We start from the raw sequence: 25000 nt of genomic DNA on the forward strand, positions 1-25000 counted from the left end.
CCCGTCCATTAAAGAGGAACTGGAAAGAGCCTGAGTTTAACTCTAGCCCCGAGCGCTTTTCCGAAGAAGAAGCGCCTTCGGTCATAAAGAGAGCTAGACAGGAGTTAACTCCCTTTGCTGTAAGGGAGCCTCGAGCGCCTTCCAGGTCTCCCTCTCCTGCTTTTGAAGAAGAAAGGGAGTCTTCAACCAAGAAGATATTGATGAACCTGGAAGAACAACTAGCGTCTTTGGTAGGAGTCCTTTCCAAGGAGCCTCCTCGTAGAAAGGATGACAAGCCTCCTGTCAAAAGATCAAGACACCGATCTTCTGTCAGGTGCAACGAGCCTTCCAGGGGAGTTGTCGCACAGGTGGCCATCTCTGGGGGGAGCGAAGCACTAGGCAGGCTAGAGGTAGAAGAGGAAGAAGCGCCTGCCAGGCGCCAGACAACACCTGAGAGTGAGGATTATGATGACAATGAAGTTCTCACAGGAAGGGATGAGCCAGCCAGGCGCAAAGCGCCTGATTTTATCCAAGATCATTCCAGGCGCCAGCTAGGATGGAGGATACAAACAAGTGTGAGGCGCCTGCCAGGAGCGAAGCGCCTGCCAGGCGCCAGGCGCCTACTATGCGTGAAGAGCCTGATAGGCGCCAGGCGCCAGCCAGGCAAGATTCGCCTATGGGCAGGCGTAGGGAGACAATATCTCTTAGTCCCTCACCTGTTAGAAGTTCTTCTTCGACGGAAAGGAAAAAGTCCAAGGAAGAGACAGGCGAAAGAAGGGAGCATTCTCCCTCCGATCCTCTCGACTTAGAGGAAGTATCGGAAGATGAGGTGATTAACAAAGAAGGACTGTCGAACTATAAAGTTCTTACTTCTCTCCTTCTGGAAGAATATGGAGATTCTTTGACTCCAGCTGCTCCTCCTTCTCCGCGCTCTCTATTTTCGAGCGCTAAATCTCTCAAGTCTTCGTCCTTCCTTAAGATGAGACCGGCCATATCGATGAAGAGGGCCTTGCAGTCTCTAGATTCCTGGATTAAAACTAAAAAGGAACTGGGGAGGACGGTCTTTTGTATGCCTCCGGCCAAACTGACGGGCAGAAGAGGCATATGGTATGAGACTGGAGAAAGTATGGGATTGTCTCTGCCTACTTCGGCTGAATCAGACTTCTCGAGTCTCGTAGACTCCTCGAGAAGGCACGCTTTGAACTCGGCCCGAGCAACATGGGGCCTTTCGGAAATGGACCATCTCCTCAAGGGGCTTTTCCACGTCTTGGAGGTTTTTAATTTCCTGGATTGGCCCCTTGGGGTTTTGGCCAAAAAGACCCATGAAGCGGAAGGCCTAAACCCAGAGGCTTTGCATAGCATACTTACATGCATTGACAAAGCAGTCCAGGATGGTTCGGCAGAGGTCTCCTCCCTCTTTGGTGCGGGGATGTTAAAGAAGAGGGCAGTTTATAGTGCTTTCCTCAATAAGGCCGTCTCTCCTTCACAGAGAGCCGCCTTGCTGTTTGCCCCTCTGTCAGAGCATTTGTTCCCTTCTCAGTTGGTGAAGGACATTTCACATTCGCTAACTGAGAAGGCGACACAAGATCTCCTCAGGCAATCATTGAGGAAAAATAGACCTGTGACCAATGAAGAGAAGAAAGGGGCTTGTCCACCGCAGCAGCCCTTTTGAGGAGGCCCTCCTGCTAGAACAATATCCAAAAGAAAGACTACGGAAAGAAGAGGAAGAGCTTCCTTCCGACCCTTTAAAAAGGGGAAATGAGAAAGTGATCCTCCAAACACCAGTAGGTGCCAGGTTACAAGAATTTGCGGAAGCCTGGGCAAGCATAGGAGCCGACACATGGTCCATGTCGGTCATCAAGAAGGGATATTATATCCCATTCAAGGACAGCTCTCCCCTGACATCAACACCGAGGGAACTGTCCGCCAGATACAAGGACCCTGTACTGATGGATACTCTTCGTCAAATGGTGGAACAGATGTGGGACAAAAGGGCAATAGAGCTAGTATTGGACCACAACTCCCCGGGGTTTTACAATCACCTTTTTCTAGTAGCGAAAGCTTCGGGGGGATGGAGACCAATACTAGATGTAAGTGCGCTGAACAGTTTTGTAGAGAAACAGAAGTTCAGTATGGAAACGTCTGCTTCAGTCCTTGCAGCCCTTCGCCAAGGAGATTGGATGGTGTCTCTCAATCTTCAAGACGCCTATTTCCACGTCCCGATTCATCATTCATCGAGGAAGTACCTTCGTTTCATGATGGAGGGAAGGATCTATCAGTTCAGGGCCCTGTGTTTCGGCCTGTCCACGGCTCCTCAAGTCTTCACAAGTATAATGAAGAATGTGGCAAGACATCTACATCTGATGGGAATAAACATCATCACCTATACCTGGACGACTGGCTCATCAGGGCCAGATCGCAGCAGAGACAGTGTTTGGAGGACCTTTCAACGACATTAGACCTGACAAGGTCGTTAGGATTGATCGTGAACTCGAGAAAATCTCAGATGATCCCAGCCAGAACATGGTTTATCTGGAGATTCGGATGGATTCTCGGGGTTTTCGAGTGTTTCCTTCTCAAGAGAGAATATCAAAAGGTTGCGCTACAGTCTCCAGCTTCTTAGGGAAGGAGCGCAGTTCAGCGAGGGAATGGTTGAGCCTTCTGGGGACCCTTTCCTCGCTGGAACAGTTCTTTCCTCTAGGAAGACTGCATCTCCGTCCTCTACAGTTCTTCCTGAGAAAGAATTGGAATTGGAAGACAGGACAGCTCTCCGATACATTTCCGATTCCTGTAGAGGTGAAAAATCACTTAAGGTGGTGGTTACCTCCTCTAGAGGAAAACAGAGGTGTGTCCCTGGAAGTTCGGAACCCGAACCTGATATTATATTCAGACGCGTCGGAGACGGGTTGGGGTGCAACCTTAGGATCGAGAGAAGTGTCGGGCACCTGGTTGGAAGAGCAGGCATCATGGCACATAAATTGCAAGGAGCTCTTAGCCATTCATCTTGCTCTAAAGGGCTTCGAGCAGATAGTCAGAGACTGGGTAGTGCAGATAAACTCCGACAATACCACCGCTCTGGCTTATGTAAGAAAACAAGGAGGGACTCACTCGCTCTCTCTCTACGAACTGACAAGAGACCTTCTTATATGGGTGGATCAAAGAAACATAACTCTACTGACAAGGTTTGTTCAAGGAGAGAGGAACGTGAGAGCGGACAGGCTGAGCAGGAGGTTCCAGGTCCTTCCCACAGAATGGACCCTCCACTCAGAAGTGTGTCAGATCCTTTGGTCTCTTTGGGGGAAGCCTCAAATAGACCTGTTCACCACGTTCCTCTCCAAGAGGATAGACACCTTTTGCTCTCTGGCAGACGACCCCAGAGCTTTTGCAGTAGGCGCCTTTCTCCTAAATTGGTCCAGACTGGATGTTTACGCTTTCCCCCATTCAAGATCTTGGGGGAAGTGATCAGAAAGTTCATGGCCTCGAAGGGGACAAGGATGACTCTGATAGCCCCATATTGGCCAGCCCGAGATTGGTTCACAGAGGTAATGGAGTGGACGGTGGACTTCCCCAGATCTCTTCCAAACAGGACAGATCTGCTCAAACAGCCCCACTTCGAGAGGTACCATCAAAACCTCCCCTCTCTTGCTCTGACTGCCTTTCGACTATCGAAAGACTTGTCAGAGCGAAGGGGTTTTCTTGCAAAGAATGAGAATCCCTCGAAGCCCTGGCCCAGGAGCTTCGAGGTAAAGGGCCTGACTAGCCTAGTAGGTAGAGAGGCAGAGAGGTCTCTTTGCCCGGTCAGAGCGCTTAAATTCTATCTGGACAGAAAGAAACAGATGGGGGATTCGCAACACGGTCTATGGTGCTCGGTAAAGGACCCCAAAAGACCGATGTCGAAGAATGCCTTGGCCTTCTTTGTAAGAAGCGTAATTACGGAGGCGCATAAGAACTGCCCAGATGACTCTTTTAAACTCTTAAGAGTGAGAGCTCACGAAGTAAGAGCTATCGCAACGTCTATTGCCTTCCAGAGAAAAATGTCGCTTAAGAATATCTTGGAAGCAACATATTGGAGGTGCAACTCGGTGTTTGCATCTCATTACTTGAAGGACGTGCGCATAACGTATGAGAAATGTTTTTCTCTAGGTCCGTTTGTGTCAGCGGATACGGTCCTGGGTATTGGAGCAAGCGCTGATCCTTAATTTTGTGTACGTAACCCTCTTGTTGGATACGTTCTTGACTTCCTGCTGGAAGAAGTGTCAGATGTCGCACAGGCGGCCGTCACTTCGGTTCAGTAAGGAACTCCAGTGGTATCTGACTATCAGAGGGTACAAATTTTTATTTTTTTTATTTTTTGTACTTTAGTGTGTGGGTATTGACTGTATATTTCGAGTTATGGGTTGTTTGTGAAGAGTTTGGGGGATAACTCTTGGCAATCTTAGAACTAACACAGGTGTTAGGATCGGGTGATCGGGATCGGTTGTGTGCTCCTTAAATAAGGCGTGTTGTCATATAAGTGGATTAGCACCCATTGACAAATGCCAGTCAGGCTCTGCCGAGTAAGCGGATAAGACCCCATCGACAGACCCACAAGAACTCTTGGCCACAGATCACTATCTCGCTAAGGCTCTTGAGGTGAAGCAGACTCCTAGGCAGTAGCCACGAAGTCTTCCACCTAATCAGGTAGGAACCAAGGTCTATAAATACCTACAACATATGTTGTTTACCTGTCTATTCAGTAGTTAGCTGTCTCTTACCCTCCGCCAAAGGGTGTCAATCAGCTAAGTATATATCTGACAGGGAAGTTGAATGTATGAAAATGATATTGTTATGATACAATAAAGTTTCATACATACTTACCTGGCAGATATATACGATTGATGGCCCACCCAGCCTCCCCGCAGGAGACAGGTGGAAGAGAGAAAATCTGATAGAAAACGGGAATGGTTCCTAGTCCTGCCACCCAGAGCAGGGCGGTAGATCACCTGACCTACCTGTAGCGAGTGCCGCGAAATTTGAATTTCTGTCAGGGACGACGGAGTCTATAGCTAAGTATATATCTGCCAGGTAAGTATGTATGAAACTTTATTGTATCATAACCATATCATTTTTAAAGAGTTTGCTTAAAGGTTATTCTATTTAATAATGTTTGGTCCTGACTAAGAGAGATCCACTTGTGAAACAGTGGCTTATATATCTGAAATATAATCTTTTTGAATAGATTTCTAGTAATTTAGAGGTGTTTAATGTGGAACTTTTTATACAGATAAAAATAGTACCTGTGTTTGTGCTAGCATTTATTTAGTTCTTATGTATTAGATAAGGAAGCAATCAGAGCTCTGAAGTAGTATTGCTTTATTTTCAGATTTACAATGAAACCAAGCATGGTCGCTGACGAAATGTTCCCCGAAGGTGCTGGACCATATATGGATTTAGATGAAGCAGGAGGCTCTGGTGGACTTCTGATGGACCTCACTGCCAATGAAAAAGCTGTTCACGCAGACTTCCACAATGACTTTGATGATCTGTTTGATGATGAGGATTTGAGTTAAATGAATAGATCAGTGTTCCTTACTAACATTTCATCCTCTTTTATTGTGATTCAAACAGTGACTTACTGTACATGTGTTATGTAAAATTATTGTCTTGATTAGCTATTTATACAAAATATTTGGCAATAGTAAATTTGCATCAGATGTGAAATACAAAATTTTGAAGTAGAAATGTCTGAATACCCTTCTGTACATACTGCGATTAAAAGTTCCTTCATGTTGGCAAGATAGTTCCAAGAAGAATGGTCTCTGATGCTAAGAATTTGTAGTTGAGGGAGGCCAGCTGAAAGTCAACCTATATAGGATGTAAGTAGTTTTGAATTAGTAATGAACAAATTTTGGAATTTGCTCAGTTCATAACAGTATATACATCTACATGCATCAGCATGGTCTCACTGAGTGGAAACATCATACAGTTTGGGTATTGTTTAAAGGGGCTGGATGGAGACTGTGAAAGAGGTATTGGAAAGGAGGGCCTTCAATATTAGGAAGTGAGAGTATGTACAGGATAAAGGTGAATGGTTCAAATGTGCAGGGTATGATTCAACGCACTGTTTAAGGGTTTGCTTTTATTAGACTAGATAGATGTAAATAAAATTTGTTCCGATACGTAATACAAACCATCAGTCCTTTAATAATAGGAATGTAACTTGCGCAGCTGGAACCGGTCGTAAGCTTTGAACAAGGGAGTTCGGTAGTTAACTGCTTGTCCGACAGTCAGCGCACCGCGCGACTGGGAGTTGAAGAATCACTTTGCTTTCGGCCGCGCTGGGTGACAGACGTGTTCTGCACTTCTCTCTGCCCGCCTTTCGTCGTATGCTTTGTATCTTCAAAACTTTGGTTTGCTCTCTAATACTAGTGTGCTTGTGTCAAAATACTGTGAGTACTTGTGCATTTTGTATTTTTGTTATTATTATGGATTCTCGTGAGCTGGAGAGTTCCCCAGGCCCCCCCATCAGCCGCAGACTGTGCCCTGGTGTGAAGGGCTGCAAGTGTGGGGCCTTCTGCTCCTTTCCTGAGGTTGACCCTCATGAATTATGTGCTCGGTGTCGGGAAGAGCGAGGCAAACCAGAGTGATCATGGGGAGCGCACTCCTCACGGTCCCACCACGACGCTCTATGAGCCTGGCACGGTCTTAGGACCGACCAGAACGTATGTGCAAGTGGCCGGAGGAGACCAGGAGGGGCCTGCTGCGGTTCCTCCTTCTGAAGGAGGAGGGTCTCGAGAGGCGCTCTTGCTGGAGGGACTTGACGGTTCGACTCCACAGGACGCAGTCCCTCCCGAGATCCAGAGGTCGTTTTCGGAGGTTATTGTGCTGATTCGTCAGCACAACAACCTCTGGGAAGGATTGCTGCTCCCACCCTGTGAGCCTACCTCCAGGCTCGAGTTGTTCTGGGGTCCTAAGAAGGAACCCAGGATGACGGTGGGTCTGCCGTGATCTGCTCTGGCTGACTCAGTGCTGGGCCAGGTGGACGCTCTCGTCTCTGGGCAGGAGGGTTTGCTACAGTCTGGCAGGTCTTCCAAGCTACTTCCCCCGCCTCTACTGCGACAAAGAAGATTCTACGTGCCATCGGAGGACCCTATGCCGCCCAAACAGGTTAACCCGGAGCTAGCTAGGCTAACTCCGGGGGTGTCTCTGCAGCAGCTCCTGTCGGAGAAGCTATGGTTCTCGCAGCAAGAGGCACTCGCCTTGGAATCGACCGCCATGGCGGCATTGCAAGCAGTCTCCTGGCTAGACCTGTGGTCCCTCACAGTGTCTAAGGTCGCGGCCACCTCGGGAAACATCACTCCTGAAGGTGAACCAGCTTTCGGGAGACTGTGCCAGTCTGGAGGTAGAGCCATCTCCTACCTAGCCCACCAGACGGCAAACCTGTGGGCCAACCTGGTTCTTCGGCATAGGGACGCAGTCCTCACCCAAGTGACCAGGGCGGCTGGGCGTGAGGCGGCTCTGGGTCTTCGCAACGGATCGGTGCGGAGTTCCTCTCCTCTCTCCCCAGGAGAGATGATGGACGCTGCGGTGGAACAACGGCTCACTGACGATAGTGACCGTTTAGTCCACCAGGTAGTCTTGAAGGCGTCTGGGCAGCCTCGAGCTACTGCGGCCAAGCCCAAAAGTTTGGTTAGCACTTCCTCTGCGGCCAAGACGATCGCATCGTCGAAGCCCAGAGGAAAGACTCGAGGAGCGACCGTCACCAGCCCTCCTTCTCACGAGGGGGAGCTGGGAAGAAGAAGTCGAAGAGAGGTGGGAAACGCTAGGGACGGCATTCCCCCTCACCTGCTGCCGGAAGTGGGGGGGTTGCCTGGCGAGCCATTGGGAACACTGGCAGCGCTATGGAGCGGAGACCTGGATAGTAGGTGTCTTCGGGAGGGGTATCTACTAGCCTTCGAGTCTCGGCCACCCCTCACCTCCAACCCCGGTCCACCTTCAGACTTACGTTTCTGGATCATCCAAGGACGTAGCACTTCGGCAGGAAGTCCAAGCCATGCTGAGCAAAGGAGCTGTGGAGATCGTCAGGGATCGGTCACCGGGCTTCTACAGCCGACTTTTCCTGGTGGAGAAGTCTTCGGGGAGCTGGCGCCCGGTGATAGATCTCTCTCCCCTGAACCGATTCGTTCGCCAGTCTTGGTTCACGATAGAGACGGCACGCTCCGTGCTCGACTCCATCAGGGAGAACGACTTCATGCTTTCAGTGGACATGAAGAACGCGTATTTCCAGATACCTGTTCATCAATCCTCCAGGAAGTACCTCCGCTTCATCCTCGACGGGACGGTGTACCAATTCAGGGCACTTTGCTTTGGTCTCTCAACCGCCCCACAGGTGTTCACGCAAGTGTTCACTCTGGTGTCTGCTTGGGCCCACTCGTCAGGGATAGGTCTTTTGAGGTATCTCGACGACTGGTTAGTCCTGGCGAGTTCCCGCTCGCAGTTGCTACGGGACAGGGATCGACTTCTCGAGTTTTGCCGCAATCTGGGGATCGTGGTAAACTTCGAGAAGTCAGATCTCGACCCAAGCAGAGGAAGAAATACTGGGTATGCTGATCGATACGGTAGCAGGGTGAGTCTTCCCGCAGACTTGCGGATCAGCAGATTCAGGGAGGCAGCCAACCAGTTCCTGTCTTGGCAGGACACAGCCATCAGCAGTGGCAGGTCAATGATTGGCCACCTGTCGTCACTCGAGAAGTAGTTCCTCACGGGCGTCTTCACCTGCGGTCTCTCCAGTGGAGACTAAAGGAGAGTTGGTCACAGGCAAGAGACCTGCTGTACTTCCCCGTGTCCGTCATGGAGGAAGTGAGGCAGGACCTAGCTGGTGGCTGGACGACAGGTACCTCGCAAGAGGAGTGCCTCTCCGCACTCCCCCCCCCCCGGAGATGTTGCTGTTTTCAGATGCGTCAACCGAGGGATGGGGCGCACACCTGGAGGAGTTGCTGGCTGCAGGCGTGTGGGATCATCACGACAAGCACCTCCACATCAATGTACTGGAGCTCAAGGCAGCGTTTCTCGCTCTCCAAGAGTTCCAGGACCGTCTGATTGGACACTCAGTGGTGTTGATGTGCGACAACACCACAGTAGTGGCATACATCAACAAACGGGGGCCTAGTGTCCCTCCCGTTGCACCAGTTGACGCTGCAGGTGCGGGAGTGGGCCGTGGCTCACTCAGTAGAGCTGTCAGCTCACTACATTCCAGGCAAGAGTAGCAGACAAGTTCAGCCGTTAGGATCAGGTGATAGGGACCGAATGGTCCCTACACCCAGACGTGGCGGAAAGGCTCTTCAACCTGTGGGGGCGTCCAGTCGTAGATCTGTTCGCCACCCGGCACAACAGGAAACTTCAGGTTTTCTACTCGGCTGTGCCGGACCCATGGACAGCTGCAGAGGATGCTCTCCAACACCTGTGGGACAACCTCTTCATCTACGCCTTTCCCCCCGTTCTGTCTGATTCGCAAGGTGATCAGCAGAGCGGTGGTCACCCCGAATCTCTGGATGATCCTGGTGGTTTCCAAATGGCCTCAGGCCATTTGGTATCTGGACCTGCTGGCTCTGCTTGCAGAAGCATCGAGAGAGATTCCCCCTTGGCACAACCTTCTCTGCCAGCCACACGTGGAACGGTACTACCAGTCAGTCCAGTCCCTTCGTCTTCACGGCTGGCTGTTATCCACCATCTCTTGCGAGCGAGAGGCTTTCTCGCCCAGCAGCACAGAGATGGCTGGGTACATCAGACAGTCCTCTGCATCTGTGTACCAGAGAAAAGGCCGTCTTCTGTGGTTGGTGTCGTAGACGGGGTCTATACCTCTCAGAGCACTCTTCAGCAGGTAGTGGATTTCCTCGTTTTTCTCGCCGAGAAAAGCTCTCTCCGTCCCCACAGTCAAAGGATACAGGGCCGCCTTGGCCCTAGTCCTCAAAATGAGGGGAGTTGGATATCTCGAACTCGTTCGAGATCTCCCTTCTAATGAGGAGCTTCGAGAGGTCTTGCCCACCCAGGGAACTCAGGCCCCCGGGGTGGGATGTGACACTCGTCCTTAGGAGTCTGACTTGAAGTCCCTTCGAGCCACTCCGAGAGTCGTCAGACAGGTATCAGACCCTCAAGACCCTCTTCTTGTTGGCCCTGGCATCGGCGAAGAGAGTAGGGGAACTTCATGGTCTTTCCTTCGACGTCAAGCATTCCAGGGGATGGGGATCTGTGACGCTCGATTTCGTCCCGAACTTCGTAGCAAAAACTCAGAATCCTTCAGTCCCTGATGACCGGTTCGAGTCATTCACAATCCCCCCCCCTATTGGACTTCACCGACAATGATGCGGATGAGATGCTGCTTTGTCCTGTGAGGGCGCTACGGCGCTATCTGAAGAGAACTCGGCACCTCAGGCCTGAGTGTTGATGCCTCTTCGTTAGCACCGGGGGTGGGGTGACCAAGAAAGAAGTATCCAAGAGCACTCTTTCTTTCTGGCTGTGTGAGGTGATCAGGAGAGCGTACGAAGCTGATGGTAACGAACGACATCCGTACCCTTCATCTGAGAGCCCACAAAGTCAGAGGCATTGGTCCTTTCCTTTGCTTTCCGCAAGAACTTTCTCCGTGGCGCAGGTCCTGAAGGGGGGGTCTGGACCAACCAGACCACCTTCACCTCCTTCTACCTTCGGGATATAGCCCACAGATCCTTGGATACTTTTTCCTTGGGACCCGTGGTGGCTGCTCAACACGTTGTGTAAGTGACCCAGCACCCGAGCGGACAGATCAGCATCGCATCCTTGTGTGACTGCATGAATGGATGAGTGAATGAGTTTGACTGGCTTCTCTTCCTCATCTTTTCCTCCCCCTCTACCTTTGGGCAGAGGGACGCGGTCGTCACTACGCTGGAACAGGAGACCGATGCAGGTAAGCTACTCGACCGAGCTCCATCCTATCCCTTTCATTAGGGATAGGAGCGATTATCCACCACTTCCCCCAACAAGGGGGGGGAGTGGAAGCCAACAAGAGACAAACCCATGACTTGCAATAGGAACAAGTTCTTGCTTGCTAGTTTTAAGAGGTACGCTGGCCTCCCTCTTATTACTTGGGTCCAGAGGTCTGACCATTGATCTGCGGTACATACCCCGATCACTGGGCAGAGGCTAGGATCCCTCCCTCTGCTCTTAGTCCAGGGAGGGAACCAAGGTTGGACGAACACCAGTCTGTTCATTGACTCAGATTCCACCCACCAAGAAGTGAGTCTTCCTATTGTTAAAGGACCCCAGGTTTGTATAGTTAGGAAAAATACAATTTTCTACAAATTGTTATATTGTCTTGGAATGTACTCTGATGTTGGCAAAGGGATTTAATGCAGACTACTGACTTGTCTGTTAGGAAACCTGGAAGAAGTTTGAAGAGTTCTAGAAACATTATAATTTAATGTAATCACAATTTACATTTAAATTAGGCAGTTTGATTATATCCATCGAAGCTACTACATATACATAATATCTCTGCAAAATAATGTTTGTTCCGACGCGTTATACAAACCCTCGGTCCTTAACATAAGGAATTACTATTTAGCGCCAGCTGGACCGGTCGTAAGATTTGCTAACAAGGTAGTATGGCAGTAACTGCTTGTCCAATGGTCGGGAGTCCCGCCCGACTGGAGGTTAACATATAACTTTGCTTTCAACCGCCATCGGGTGAAGACGAGTGCTCGCCGCTCTACCCGCCTCTGTTGTGAGATTGGTTTTCTACAAAGCTGAATGACTTCACCCCTTTTTCTATTAGAATAGTTGTGGAAGTGACTGTAATTACTTTGTAATTATTATTTTGTTTATTGTTCGTGGTTCCATCGCAGATCATGCTGTCCACGATCAGAGAAGCCCCCTCGCCCCCTATCCAACCGGAGAGTGTGACATGGAGGGGGAGGCCATAAGTGTGGGGCTTTTAGGTCCAATGGACTGTGAGCCCCTCATCCTTATCTTTGAGATGCCGAGGGCATGAATGCTCTCGGTCTCTTACTTGCATTGTTTGTGTCTCTTTGGCATTGGTCGGAAGGAGCAGTGGAGTGTACGAGAAGAGGAAGAAGCCGCATAAGGCCGCCAGGTGCCGTTGGAAAGCTCTCCCTTGACACCTTTGGTGACTGACACGTCGTCATCTTTCCTTCCTCCTCATCAACTCCTGCGGATGGCTCTCTCCCCTTCGGGGGACATGTCCCCCTCTGCTTCTTTGCTTGATTTGTCAAGTGCAGATGAAGGAGGGCGACACCCTGACCTTGAGTTGTACTCGGGTCTTCTGTCCGTTCAGGGGGGATCCTTCCCCCTCTGAGCGAACAGGAACCCCCATTAACCCGACTTGCTTCTGCAGGTGTCTGCCTCCTGCCTCGGGGGTGGAGATCTCCAGCAGGTGTGGCGATCTTGAGTCTTCCGGGCACACCCGAGTATCCAGAGGCTGATTCATCCTCTGGCTGCAGCCCCGGTGACTCACAAGGTGGAGACGAGGAAACACAACCACCGTGTCAACACCAGGTTAGGCCGCTCCACCACACCTGGTGTACACCCAGCACATGACTACGGTCAACCCTTTAGCCACAGTACAAGCCCTGCTGCCATATGTGCCCCGGAGGGAGATGGTACCTCCTCCACCTGGGTTTGTTGGCCTCGCCACGCCCCTGACTTTGAGTACCTGAAGAGCTCTCCTCTGGACTGTCCTCCTGTAGCTGTCGCCGTACCTGCTGCCTCTGTTCCTGCCGTGAAAATGCTGCCACTCCTGCAGGTCCCTCCCGGACAGGTGGAGTTTGGGCTGTGTTGCCACCACAACGCCCCAGCTCCATCCTGGAAGGAGGACCTGTCTGCTCTCCTGAAGAAGCTGGGGAAGAAGAAGTCCAGGAAGAAGAGGAAGGTCGTCATCGTCTTCTGCCGCCTCTTCCCCTGTTGACCTCCAAGGCCCCCCAGCCGAGGAAGAAGGTGGGCCTTGTCCCCCCCCCCAAAAGTCTCGCTCAGAGACTAAGGGGCCTGTCCTGCTCCGGTGGGACAGGTGGGTCTTCGGCTGGTCCTCCCATTCTCCGGGAATGGGGCCCATCGCTCCTTCCTCAGGGAAGAAGAAGACGGGGACCGTAGAAGTACCAGCTACTGCTGGTACCTCTGCTCCCAGCTCCAGAGGTTCCACCTCCAGACCGGGAACTGTCTCGGCCGCTCGTGAGCAAACATCACTGAGTGTACGATCACCTACCAGTGATTGTGCAGCCAGGAACCAGACGTCTGATCCTACTCACTATCAGGATCCAGGCATAGAGCGGAAGGTTGGCAAGAGTCGCTCAGGTGACTCTTGCCAGTCCGGAGATTGCTCTCGCAGTTTGTTCACGTGTCGAGGCTGGGAAGAGGTCCCCTCAGTCACCAGGACCAGCCTCGGCTGCTTCGGGTACCGTGGCGCTTCGTGAAGACGATGCTCGCTCTCACTGCGTTAGTGGACACTATCAGTCACCCGATCGTCGCTCCTACTGGGACTGGATGGCTCTCACGACTGGTAGCAGCTCCCCTGACGCACGAGACTGACGCTACCGTCCTCGGTCCAGCGCGTCTCCGCATGGAGACCGCTGGTCCAGACCTGTAGCTCGATCGCCACCGTGGGTCGGCGATCGTCTGCAGTCCTCCCAGCCTGCTCGCTCTGCTGGTAGGCAGGGCAGGAGTGTCAGGTTCTTCTCAACCCGTCCCTCAACCTCTCAGGCTACACGGGAGGAGCGAGGCGAAACAGGAGTGGACCGCGAGGAGTGTGCTCCTTACAGTCGGCCACAAGAGCCTACGATCCTTGCTCGGTCCTTGGACCCAGCAGATCGTACACTCAAGTGGTTGGAGGAGACCACGAGGGGTCTGGTGAGGTTCTTCCTCCTGAAGGAAGAGTGTCTCAGGAGGTGATCAGCCTGGATGGATCTGACGGTCCATCGCCTCAAGTCGTGATCACCCCCGAGATACAGAGGTCCTTTGCAGAGGTCATTGCGCTAATTCGTCAGTGCAACGACTTTGGGGAACTTTCAGTGGTTACTCCCTCTGACCCTCCATCAAGGTTAGTCGTTCTGGGGGCCTAAGAAGAAACCCAGAGCGATGGTGGGACTACCCCGGTCCATCTTGACCGACGGTGTGTTGGACCAAGTGAACGCTTTCGTTTCTGGACAGGAGGACTCACTCAGGTCCAGCAGGTCGGAGAAGCTGCTTCTCCCTCCTCTGCCTGGCCAGCGGCATTTCTACGTGCCTTCGGTAGACCCGTTGCCGACCAAGCAGGTTGATCTAGAGATAGCTCGGCTAACTCTGGGAACCTCTTCATCACCTGCTGTCTGAGAACCAGAGCAAGAGGCATCGGCCCTGGAATCTACTGCCATGGCAGCTTTCCAGGCCGTCTCCTGGCTGGATCTGTGGTCCTTCACAGTATCCAGAGTCGCAGCCTCATTGGGACCTATCGTTCCCAAGGAAGACTCGATGTTTGGGAGACCGCCAGTCTGGAGGTAGGGCTATCTCCTACCTCGCCCATCAGACGGCCAACCTGTCGGTCAACCTGGTTCTGAGAAGACGGGACTCAGGCCTGATTGGGTAACCAGAGCGGCTGGTCGAGAGGTGACGTTGGGTCTGCGTAACAGACCGTTGCTGGGTTCCTCCTCTCTTCCCCAGAGAGATGGTGGAAGCTACGGTGGAAAAGTGGAGAACTGAGGACAGTGACCGCCTAGTACACCAGGCAGTTTCGTAGACTTCTGGGCAGTCTCGATCAACTGCTTTCAAGCCTCGGAGCTTGGCTAGCGCTTCCTCCGCTCCTAAGATGCTAGCACCGTTGAGGGTAGTGTGAGGAAAGACCCAGCCTTCCTCTTTCGCTTCGAGAAGTGAATGTCAGCCCTCCTCTCAAGCCTCCTTCTCTTGTGGGAGAGCAGCTAAGCGAAAGGGGAAGAGAGGGAAACACTAGGGACAGCGTTTCCCCTCACCTGCTGCCAGAAGTTGGGGGAGCCTGGTGAGCCATTGGGCAACTTGGCAGCACTACGGAGCCGAGATCTGGGTAGTGGATGTCCTTCGGGAGGGATACCTACTGCTCTTCGAGTCGAGGCCACCCCTCACTTCACACCCGGTCCACCTTCAGACGTATGTCCCCGGTTCTGCCAGGGACATAGAACTGAAACAAGAAGTCAAGACCATGCTGAGCAAGGAAGCAGTGGAGATCGTGCGAGATCAGTCACTGTGTGGCGGGATCACAAAAAACAAGTAACCTCCCCACATAAACTTAACCTGTCTGGCTACCAAACCCACCCTCAATCACACTTTCCACTTAACACTACAAAATACAGCAGGACAATTGACCCATACCTACATACAGAACAAAAAAACACAAACAGGTACTCACCTCTGGCTTCTGCTACTCAGGGCTAGGCTGTGCTGTCCACTGGATATAGGCTATAGGCTAGCCGACACAACCACCGCCGACAACCAAGCACAAACCAACCCCCCCGAGACCCACAACCCCACAAAAACTCAATAACCCAACAAATCACTGCAAACGAACATCAGCACCCCAAAAGAACACGACAACCACACGACTTACAGAAGTACAACAACCCGCCAAAACCAACACTGCCCCAACCACCACTAACAGACACCGAAAATGCACCACCAACCTTCTTATCCTCACCACAACCAGACAGACACACGCACAACAACTTCACAACCCCAAAATCTATCAAATAACACCCAAACAATGAAACACCAAAGAATAACTGCTGCCAAAACCGACACTGACTTGACCAGACACCTCACTGCTTACGACTCTCGTAACAGACTTCCATTGACTTCCCACAAAGCGCCACAACAGACATACTTCCGACCGCCATTTAACCACTCCCATTCATTCTTCCACCAATCTCTCTCTCTCTCTCTCTCTCACACAACCATTGGAGATGTTGTCAAATATAAACTATTATTACTCCTCCATATTACCTCCCCCATTACATTTGACAACATCTCCTTACACTCACAACATCCACACTAAATTGCCTTTCGCAACACCCAAGGATGCTCAGATGCAGGCCCCCTGGATCTTGTTTGAGGACCATCATACACTCTTTCAGTTACATCGCCATTCACTTCTTCCAAACCACTTTCTTTCAAACTCCCATTATCTCCCTCACTACCATCCTCCCAAATTCCATTCACTACTTCACCGATGTCTTTTAACTCTGGTTCCAACATCTTCCCTATTTCGGCCACCAAACTACTCAGTTCATCCATACTTCTGTCAAACTCCCGCAAAGACTTATCCATCCTATCAACCACCTCCTCACTACTCAGTTTCCTTCTCACTGAAGTCTCATTTGTCCCTGTCAACTCAAATCCACATACACTACAAGTATCATTCATTCCCCCAAAGTCATCCGTAGCACACGCTTTATCAACCGTTTGCACCCCACCACCAACCCCTTTACCATGCCGTTCACGCTTTTCCCTTCTACTTACTCTCTCCACACTCTTCTGTTTTCTTCCTACTCAACCAACACAACTGTCGATCTCCCAGACCAATTTGTTCACCAACAGTCGGCTCATACTTATTCACCTCAACCACTCACTCATCGCATTCTCCCGAACATACTGTGGTACTTCCCTCCACTTATGGAGCTGGTTATGGTGTGCCCTAACCTCATCCATTCCTCCACCTACTTGCAATTTCCCCAAAACATAACTCAATCCACTTGGTCCCACTTCCAAAATCTCAAAAGGCCCTTCAAATTTCTCCCTTACTTTATTCACATTCATTCTTCCCATCTCAACCACCTCTTTCAACACCTTATCCCCAATCTTAAAACTCTCAAACCTTTCACTCGCTTTCTTCCACAAATCCCGATCACTTCTGACAGACCCACCGCGGTCTGACAATCCTTTCAAAATTCAACACATATTTACAGGAGACATACCTATACTCTTCTGCAGTGTGGCATTATATGCCCAAACTGCACGTCCTACATATATCCAATCCTTGTCGCTCTTACTCATCATTTGCAAAATCTCAGTCATCGTCTAACAGTCCTTTCAGCCAACCCATTCGCACTGGGCATATACGGAGTAGAATACACATGCACAATACCCCATTCCTTCAAATTCCCATCCACAAACTCAGGTCCATTATCACTCAACATTTTTGCGGCTTACACACACACTGGGCAACATCACTTGACTCACCATTCGTGCAACAGTTTCACTCCTCTTATCTTTGATGGAACCAACATAGGCAAATTTACTCATGTGATCCACCATCACAATTCATCCCCACGTGTCCTCTCGCAGTCCTAGGCAAAGAAACACATCAATCACAAGCATTCAAACGGCTCTTTCATCTGCAATCGCAACACAGGTGGACTTGCATGCACACTCTGATACTTTCCCCTCTGACAGTCTTCACACGTGACAGCCACATCCACACAAATCCTATTCAACCCAGTAGCATACAATCTCTCTCTCATGCATTCCACAACTTATTTTTTTTCCCATATGCCCAAACGATCATGCACCACCAACACATACTCATAGCTGACTCAACAGAAAACACTGGCACACACTTCCTTGTCATACACCCCTTCCTGATGCAAAAAGTACACTATGTTTTTGCACACCACAAAATGTTTAGCAACCCTCTTATATACATCCAACTCACATGGCCAGTCTTCCACACGCACTCCTCCCAAAACACATTGTCGCAACACACTTATCTCCAGGCACTTATTTTGCATTTCCTCAATCTCTTCCTTACTCAACAGATCATTCTCACTCCTAGCAATATCAATCATACCCACAAAGTTTGCTACAAACACATTACCATCTTGAATCCTAGCTACTTGTCTGCCCCCCTTTCTAAGAATTCCATTTCCTATATCTACATTTATATCGTGGATCCTCAAAAAATCTATCCCTATTAAAAAGCAAGATGGCATATCATTTTCTCCTATGACTATAAAGTTATGCATTACTTCAAGATCCCCCAACCTAACCTTTAACCGTACCTCTTCCCATACTAAAACACCTTCCTGTCCTAACCCATGTATTCTCACACTTGTAGATTTGCCTTTTCACTTCCCAATCACATCTCTCAAGTTCACTCACCACTGACCCACTCACCAAGGAAACTTGTGCCCCTGTGTCAACCAAACTACAGTACTCACTTTCATTTACTCGGACAAACGTCACCATTTTCCCTAGAGTCCCATGCATACACACATTCACTACCACGTCCACCTGGTTATCCACATCACAATCCTCCTCATCACATTCATCCTCAGTCAATTCCCCATTTCCACAACTCTGACTCAGATCCCCTTCACAGTCCCTTTTTGTAACCAACCAATTACAACCACGTTCCCCGCACTGAATCATCAAAACCCCACGTTCATTACCTGTACTTGCCCTTCCTCGATATTCAACTGGTCTGTCCATCCAAAATACAACAACAACTTTTATTCCAAACAACTCAGCTATGCTGACAACAATTCAATGCAACATTCTCTTTCCCCACCTTGTTCCTCCGCATATGCCACTTCCTTCTGCACATCACTCATCAACTTCACTCGCAACTCATTCACACTACGGGGTACCTCTTCAACCAGACCCTTACCTTCCAAGTTTTTCAACGCCGAAAACAAACATTCACACATTCTGTCATTCCCTTCAAACCTCTCTTTTACAACCAACCCCTCAGGTACTATATTCGGACCCCAGTCACTTTTCACGATACCACTGTCCTTACCATGCATCCTAGACATCGTATCAGCAATCACTTTTTTACTCCCGGCACATATTCTAAGCTAAAATCAAACTCACTCAAATCTTCAATTGTCCTCGCAATCCTAGCATTCACTTTCCTTCCTGATCATATAAAACTAACGGCCAATGATCTGTCTTATGACGAATTTTACCCCATACAAAAAACACTTTCAACGCTTTCACACAAAACCTTATTGCCGCAAGCTCTCTCAACCACGAATACTTAAGCTCTGCTTTATTAAAAGCTTTACTCACATACGCAATCACTCTCAATTGTCCCTCCCCATTACCTCTTGCATCTGCACCAAGCATCCTACCCCATACTAAACTTACTAGCATCAGCATACAAATCAAGCTTACTGGCATCCTCACTGTAGTCCGGAAAAGCCAAGGTGACGTCTCTAGCAGCTCCTCTTTCAATCTCTCAAATGCTCCCACCATTCGCTCATCCCACCTCAGCTTAGTACAATTTTTCTTCCCGGTCCATTCAGTCAACGGTCTTCTATACCCGAACAATCCCTAACGAATTTCCTCCCGAACTCAATCAAACCCAAAAAACCCTTTAACTCCCGCATGGTCCGGGACGTGGAAACTCCTTTACTTTTTCCACAAACTTTTCCCTCTCCTTACACCACTCGCACTCACCTTATGACCAAGAAATTCCACTTCCCAGCCAACCACGTACACTTCCTCAGCTTCACTTTCACTCCAACCTCTTCCAACCATTCTAACACCTTCTCAAGCAGTTCCACATTCTCCTCAACAGTCTCACTTGCAATCAAAACATCATCTATAAACACAGTCACCTTCCTTCTATCAAAACCAGCCAAAACTACATTCATCGCCCTCTGGAAGGCAGCAGGCGCATTAGCCAATCCAAAACTTAACCTCTTGAATTGATAGTGGCAGCTACCACTCGAAAAAGCCGTAACATGCCTGCTCCCTTCCTCAAGAGGCATCTTGTAATAGCCCCTTACCAAATCCAATTTTGTGAACACTCATCCCATGCATCTTATACACACAATCAGACACACATCATCGGGAATCGCTCCTTCACAGTCACTTCATTCACCTTCCTGTAATCCACACACATCCTCAAACTCCCATCTGTCTTGCGTACTGGGACTATGGGACTATTCCAAGCACTCTTGCTCCTCTCGATCACTCCCACTCTCTCAAGTTCCTCACACTGTCCTCAATCTCTCGGGCAATAGGCGCAGAAAAGTGTCCGGGGACGCTGATATATGGGGGTATCGTCATTCAAAACTATCTTGAACTCTGGGAGCTTAGATCCCCTGAAATCCTCGTCACCCCGACTCAACGCACCCCGCCTATCCCACAACATCTGCATCAACCGCTCCCTCTTGTCATCACCAACATTTTCATCAACCCCAATTCTTTCTCTCAACTCATCATACTTCCACTCATCACTTTCTTTCATGCTACCTCTCATCACCTGCCGCACCCTAACATATCTTTCGTCATCCACATCCACCAATGTATACAACAACCCCACACAATCACCTTCACGTATACCCCGCACTCGCTTTTTCCTAACACTCGGCAATGAGGCCACAAAAACCCGAGGATTTTCCATATCCAAAATCCCGTCGTACACATGCACGCTCGCTCTTACAAACCTGTTCGCTCCACACCCTCAACCACATATGCCACACTTGTCACCTTTGACAATCCCAAGACCATCGGGCCACGCAACTTTCACACTAACAACTTCTCCAACTTCTCGCGGCACTTTTACACTCTTTCGCAACCAACGGCACTCCCTTCCATATTTTACTGCTTACCCCTCCATCCCTATCCAAGTACAACTCTCCATGTACATTCCCCTTTCTATGCAACTCAATCATATTCCTGCTCGGATGGACCACCATCCCACACTTCTTCAGGAACCTATATCCTAACAACATATCATACTTATCACTCATCCCCTCGATCACACAAAAGTCACCTTCATCCATCACTACCCCTTTGATTTCTACATTTTCACGCAACATTCCCACCACAGGCATACCAAAATTTCTATTCCTCGTACTCCCGTTACATTTCCTAATTTCGCACTCACTCCGCAACTTGTCACATCCATTCTTAAAAAGAACACTGACACTGCACCCAGTATCAATCAAAGCAACCAAACAAACCCCTTTGCACCTCACTTTTACACTCATACATTCATGAGCTCTTCCTCCAAACCCTTTTTCATGCAACAATCCTTCTCGCACATGCATCACTCTTACTGACTGCACACAAGAGGACCCACCCAACTGAATCCCCTTTGTACCTAGTTTCCCGAACTCCCAATCTGACTCATCCTCTTTCGCCTACACACACTCGCCACATGACCTTCCATTCCACACTCAACACATTTTGCCCGTTGTTCCTTACACATCCTAGCATAATGCCCATTCTTCCCGCAATTACCGCAAACCTCAGTCACACGAGTACCTCGACATCCACTTGCTATATACCCTACTTGCCCACACCTGTAGCATTTAATATCCCTATCCTTCTTACACTCGCTCACTAAATGCCCTGTTTGCCCACACCCGAAGCAAGCTCCCAACACCCACCGACATTCATTCTTCCTGTGCCCTAGCTTTCCACATCTGTAACACTGCTGCTCTCGTTCACGACTAACCGACCCTACTCTTCCAACGCTTGCACTCCGATCTCTCTTAGGGCTAACCATACTTACGTTACTGGCTCTAACGCTCCTATCAACCACTCGCTCTGCCATTCGCCTTGGCCCTTCCAAAACTGCCTCCCTATAGCTCTTAAACTCTGGCATAACATCAGCCACTTCAGTCCTAACACTAACACTTCTACTCTCTTTCATACACCTATCCAACTCATAATCCTCTACTATTTCCAAAATGTCGTTCCACATCAACCTTTCATTCGTCCATCGCATTTTCTCCTTACGTTTCAGATTTACAAACTCATACACACTCTCAGGCACAGTCGCCAACAACTTCCTCACTAACTCTTTACACTCATTTATCCCTTCATCCCCAAACTTTTTCCTTGCTAATGTTTCCAACCTGCACACATACATCGGCAACGACTCACCAACATTCATTCTTACCTCATCAAAACCATGTTTTCTCCTATATCTAACGCTACTCTTTATCCTCTTCGCCTGTTCCACAATCCTGGCTTTCACACTCTCATAAGGCACATTCCCCACACTCATCATTACCCCATACATATTCAACAAAAATCCTGTCAAAAAGCTACCCAACTCTCTTGCCCAGACTCTCTTGTTATCCCCATACTTTGCCTCACAATACCTCTCATATTCCTTAAAAAAATCCCCTATGTCCCTACTACCATATTCCTCGTATTGTGCACATCTAGGTATCTCTCTCATATATACAGCCTTTCGTACTTCCCGCTCACTCCCACTTTCCGTACTTCCACCATTCTGATCCCTCTTAACCTCGTCCGAATACAGCGAATCAACTTCCATACTAACATCCATGCTCCTGATTACGCTCTTCTTACCCTTCTTTCTACCCACCTGTTTCACTCACCGCTATCCAAAATCACTCTCAGCCCTTTCCCAATGTATTCAGTCCCAGTCTCATCCTGTCCGTCACCCTTCCTAACCTTCTTTCCCTTAGTCGTCTTCTTTTCCTCAGCCCCCTTCTTATTCTTGTCCTCAGGTTTATCCTTATCCTGTGTCTTTCCCTTCTTTCCTTTACATATCACAAACAAGTCACCTTCGTCACTCGTAGTTTCATCCCCTCGCTCTTCCACTCTCTTTACCACTTCTGGCCTATCACAAGGCCTAGTAGGCCTACCCCCTACAGCTCCCTCTCCCATGAACCCCTTCATCATCTCCTGCACTGCATTCATCATCACTAAGAATTTTTCGTCCATTTTCTCAACCATTCTCTCTTCTGCTCCTTTCACTTCTTCTTTCATTTCCACTTTTGCACTCCTAAGCATTCCTCTCATTTCCTCTAACTCGCTCTTCAGCTCCTCACACTCTACCCTTAACCTCTCATTATCCACTTCTAATTGTCCCCTTACTTCCCTCTCCAACCTCAACTCCTCCTTCAGCCTCTCCACCTCACTCAATCCTTCCATCTTAAACTTTCTCACCACTCACACACACTAGCCTAGACCAATTGTCCTGCAGCTGCCACACCAGCAGTCCCTGTTCGGGCGCCAAAAAATAATGTGGCGGGATCACAAAAAACAAGTAACCTCCCCACATAAACTTAACCTGTCTGGCTACCAAACCCACCCTCAATCACATTTCCCCTTTTCCCACTTAACACTACAAAATACAGCAGGACAATTGACCCATACCTACATACAGAACAAAAAACACAAACAGGTACTCACCTCTGGCTTCTGCTACTCAGGGCTAGGCTGTGCTGTCCACTGGATATAGGCTATAGGCTAGCCGACACAACCACCGCCGACAACCAAGCACAAACCAACCCCCCCGAGACCCACAACCCCACAAAAACTCAATAACCCAACAAATCATTGCAAACGAACATCAACACCCCAAAAGAACACGACAACCACAGACTTACAGAAGTACAACAACCCGCCAAAACCAACACTGCCCAACCACCACTAACAGACACCGAAAATGCACCACCAACCTTCTTATCCTCACCACAACCAGACAGACACACGCACAACAACTTCACAACCCCAAAATCTATCAAATAACACCCAAACAACGAAACACCAAAGAATAACTGCTGCCAAAACCGACACTGACTTGACCAGACACCTCACTGCTTACAACGTAACAGACTTCCATTGACTTCCCACAAAGCGCCACAACAGACATACTTCCGACCGCCATTTAACCACTCCCATTCATTCTTCCACCAATCTCTCTCTCTCTCTCTCACACAACCTTTGGAGATGTTGTCAAATATAAACTATTATTACTCCTCCATAACCGGGGTTCTACAGCCGACTTCCTGGTGAAGTCTATGGAGGCCTGGAGACCGGTGATAGATCTCTCTCCATTGAACCATTTTGTTCGCCAGACTTGGTTGTTCACGATGGAAACAGCACGCTCAGTGCTCGATTCCATCAGGGAGAACAATTTCCTGCTTTCGGTGGACCTGAAGGATGTGTGTTTCCAAATACCCATCCACCAGTCCCCCAGGAAGTACCTCCTCTTTATCCTCGATGGGACGGTGTACTAATTCAGGGAACTTTGTTTCGGTCTCTCTACCGCCCCACAGGTGTTCACGCGAGTGTTCACTCTGGTGTCGGCTTGGGCCCATTCAGTCAGGATACGTCTGATGAGGTATCTTGACGATTGGTGGTCCTGGCGAGCTCCCGCTCGCAGTTGCTACAGGACAGAGATTGACTCCTTGACTTATGCCACGATCTGGGGATTGTGGTAAATGTTGAGAAGTCAGATCTCATTCCCAAGCAGAGGATAAAGTAAGTACCTGGGCATGCTGATCGACACAGTAGCAGCACGAGTCTTTCCCGCAGACTCGTAGATCAGCAGGTTCAGGGAGGCAGCCAGACTGTACCTGTCAGGACAGGAACAGTCAGCTCAGCAGTGGCAAGTCGTGATCGGTCACCTGTCGTCACTAGAGAAGTTAGTCCTTCATGGGCATCTTCACTTGTGGTCTCTTCAGTGGAGACTAAAGGAGTGCTGGTCACAGGCACGGGATCCACAATCCTTCCCAGTTCCTCTCACGGAGGAAGTAAGGGAGGACCTGGCCTGGTGGTTAGACGACAGGAACCTCTTAATAGGAGTGCCCCTGCGCACTCCCCCTCCGGAGATGCTTCTGTTCTCAGACGCATTGACCGAGGGTTGGGGTGCACACTGGAAGAGTTGCTGGTTGCAGGAGTGTGGAACCATCACAACAGGCACCTTCACATCAACTTCCTGAAACTCAAGGCTGTGTTCCTCGCACTCCAAGATTTCCAGGAACAACAGATGGGACACTCAGTGGTGGTGTTGAGTGACAACACCACAGTAGTGGCATACATCAACAAACGGGGGCCTAGTGTCCCTCCCATTGCACCAGTTGACGATGCAGATGCACGAGTGGGCCGTAGCTCACTCGGTAGTGAGTTATGGCTCCTCTCTGTCTTTGCAGCCAAAGACTACAGAGCCGACCTGGCCCTAGTCCTTAAGCTGTGAGGAGTCGATATTTCCTCCTCCATCGAAATTTCTCTCCTAATGAGGAGCTTCGAGAGGTCTTGCCCACGCTGGGGACTCAGGCCC

The sequence above is a fragment of the Macrobrachium nipponense genome, chromosome 30 (genome assembly GCF_015104395.2).
Source record: "Macrobrachium nipponense isolate FS-2020 chromosome 30, ASM1510439v2, whole genome shotgun sequence".
In the NCBI taxonomy this organism is placed as follows: domain Eukaryota; kingdom Metazoa; phylum Arthropoda; class Malacostraca; order Decapoda; family Palaemonidae; genus Macrobrachium; species Macrobrachium nipponense.